The following is a 3,509-nucleotide window of genomic DNA, read 5'->3' as shown; positions in this document are numbered from 1 at the left end:
AATTAAATAAATTCAAAGGCCGAATTTGAGGGAGAAATAAAAATGTAAAACATGCAATAAATAAGAGAAAAAATCTCATGTGCACAATATTAGAAATAGAAAAAGATAAAGAGAGACAGAATTTTTTTAAAATAGGGAATTATATTTTTTAAAAGTCCATGTATATCAATTTAGAGATATTAAAGGATTGAGAAATTTTAAAAAGCAAATTTATTTTATCAAAACTTACCCAAGACTAAATGAGAAAATTTTTAAAGTTTCACAGACAGGAAAAAATTTGAACATGTTATCAAAGAATTAAGTCTAAAAAAGATTATTGGCACAGATAAGAAAGAGATAATTCAACTACCTTCTAAACAGCTGGAAAAGGAATACAAAACAAAGAAAAAACATAGATCGATTGCAAATATAAATGTAATTATGTGTAAAAGTGAATCTATAATATATTCAAATAAATATACAACATGACTATGTAAAGAATAGTCCGTGAATACAAGGGATGTTTAATATTTGTAAATCTATTCAAATACTCTGGTACATCAATAAGTCATAAAAAGAAAAACTACATTATTACCTAGAAAGAAGCAGGAAAGTGTTTGATTAAATCAACATCCTGTTTATGGTAGGGGAAAAACCTCTTAGTAAAACTAAAAATTAAAGCATATTTATTTGATGTGACAAAAATTATATTCCTCAAGCCTAGACTAGACCATTATTCCTTATGATTCAGTTTAGAGGCATTTTCATTAAATTCAGGAGCAAGAAAAGACTACCTGCCAAGATCACCATTATTTTTTCATTGTTTGGGAATTTTTAGTTAGTACAATAAAAAAAGCAAAACTTAAGAAAATAAAGTATCACNTGTTTGGGAATTTTTAGTTAGTACAATAAAAAAAGCAAAACTTAAGAAAATAAAGTATCACAGATAAATATACACACACACATACAAACATAGGTCTATATAAAATTTATTATTTTCAAAGATCAACAAAAAAGCTCTTAAACCAGTAAGAGAATCCAGTAAATTGGATAATTACAAAATATATATGCACAAGCCATTAGGTTTTTATAAACAAAAAATAACAATTTAATATGGAAAACAAATTATTCATAATAGCAACAAACAATATAAAACACCTAGTATTCAATTAACCTAGAAATGTGGAGAAATTATATTAAAAATTACTAAATTCTTCTGTAAAAATAAAAGAAAGCTTGAATAACAGAAAGTTATACCATAAATGTACATGAAAAATTAAGTGCAAATTTTTCTGCATTTTAATGGAATTCTAATCAATATTGCAATAAAGTTTTTGAGCAGCTCATCAATATAAATATATTTTATTGAAAGAATTAAGGGAGGAAAATATCTATTTTTTAAAAAAAGATTCGCATATATAAGCATATTTTCAGTCACATAAACATAGCACTAATGAAAAGTTAAGAGACATTAATTAATGGGGGGGGAGAGAAATTGACAAACTCAACTCAGAAAGTGACCCAAGAATTTATAAATACTGCTTATATGATAAGAGAGACATTGGAAACAGTGCAAAAGAAGAGTTTTATTTAATAAATAATAATGAGACAATTATTTAAACATTTGAAAATAATAGATGCCTACCCCATACCACACACAAAAATAAATCACAAACAATAAGCTAAATCTAAGAAACTAAATCATTGAAGAATCAGATCTTTGAGTAGGGAAANTGAACTTCCAAACATCTAAAAAATACCATAAAATTAAAAGACTGCTGACAAAATAGGGAAAATATGGGTAACCTATACACCAGATGAAGGGTGAATATATTTCATATATGAGAGAGAGAAACAGAGCGCTGCTACCTCTTAGTGAGCAGCACTCCAATAGACAAACAGGCAAAGCGCTTGAATAAGCCAATTTACAAAATAAGAAAATCAATGGAAAATAAACACAGCATAAAACAGTCAAGCCCATGTGAAATCACAGAGATGGAACATAACACAATAATGAGATGACATGGCTCACACATCACACTGGCAAAGCCGCTTTCTTTGTTTTTTGCTTTGCTTCGTGTTCTTTTCTACCCAGGTTCGTGAAGCACAGAGAACAGCCATTAATCCCGGATGAAGATGCAAATCTGTGCTTCTTTTCTGGAGGGCCATTTGGAACCATAGATCCAGTACATTTAATCAGAGCATGCTCTTCAGGAAATAATTCTAAGGAAATAATTAGAGATAGGCAGAGAAATATAAGGGTACTTCTAAAAGTTCATGGAAAAATAGAATTGAAAGAATCTTTCCATGAACTTTTTGAAGTACCTTCTCACTTGTACAATGATGTTCATCATAGTGATGTTTATAATACCAAAAAAAATTAACAGCAACCCAAATATCCAATGATAAGGGTTTATAACAATAAGGGGCGGGTTAAATAATCTATATATCTATGTGGAAAAATAGCTATTAAAAATCATGAATAGAAAAGGGGGGCCGGCCCTGTGGCTCACTCGAGAGAGTGCGGCATTGCTAGTGCTGAGGCCGCGGGTTCGGATCCTATATAGGGATGGCTGGTGCACTCACTGGCTGAGTGTGGTGCAGACAACACTGTGCTGAGGGTTGCGATCCCCCTACAGGTGAAAAAAAAAAAAAGAAAAGGGAAGCAGAGCCAGAGCTGCACGGGTGTTTTCTGCCCATGGTGTCTCAGATTCATTCTTAAGGAACTGAGAACTTAATCTTCCAAAATGTCAAAAAGATCATTTTATGCCCCACCTCCCATCCCAGCTCCTACAACACAAATGACCAGCACACTAGGGTTTGTGTGATACAATCCACACAATCATCTCTCCTACAACAACTACAGGCTGGGAGGGAACCTGGGCACCAACAGCCGGGTCCCAGTGTCCTCTGGTATGAGGATTCTAAAACCCCCAAAGCCACCAGATAAGCCACTGGTGCCCTACGTGAGGTACAGCAGAAAGGTCTAGGACCAAGTAAAGGCTTCCCACCCTGACCTAAAGTTGTGGGAGATTGGCAAGATTATTGGTGGCATGTGGTGAGATCTCAACGATAAAGAGAAACAAGAATATTTAAATGAATATGAAGCAGAAAAGATAGAGTACAATGAATGTATGAAGGCCTATCTTAATTCCCCCGCATACCTTGCTTACATAAATGCAAAAAGCCATGCAGAAGCTGCTTTAGAGGAAGAAAGTCAACAGAGACAATCTTGCATGGAAAAAGGAGAACTTTACATGGGCATTCAGCCTGCTGAAGATCCAGATGATTGTGATCATGGCTTTTCCATGTGGCTGAAGGCCACCACGCGTTTCCAGAGGAACCACCGCCTCATCAGTGAAATCCTTAGAGAGAGGGTGGTGCCAGGCATTTAGCCAGTTGTCACAACAGCTAGAATCTAGAATACAGGTTCTCAAGTGACAGGTCCAGTCCTTAATGGTTCATCAGTGAAAACTAGAAGCTAAACTTCTTCAAGTAGAGGAACGACACCAGGAAAAGAAGAGGAAATT

At 34.0% G+C, this 3,509-nt stretch overlaps 1 pseudogene; it reads left to right on the top strand.

Annotated features, from left to right (window-relative positions):
* Positions 1–2,686: 2,686 nt before the first annotated feature.
* Positions 2,687–3,509, top strand: part of LOC103605189 — a 58,191-nt pseudogene continuing 57,368 nt past the window's right edge.

This window comes from Galeopterus variegatus, unplaced genomic scaffold (assembly GCF_000696425.1).
Source record: "Galeopterus variegatus unplaced genomic scaffold, G_variegatus-3.0.2 Scaffold5648, whole genome shotgun sequence".
Taxonomy (NCBI): Eukaryota; Metazoa; Chordata; class Mammalia; order Dermoptera; family Cynocephalidae; genus Galeopterus; species Galeopterus variegatus.
The sequence above is the reverse complement of the archived record's forward strand: the minus strand, read 5'-3'. Positions and strand labels throughout refer to the sequence as shown.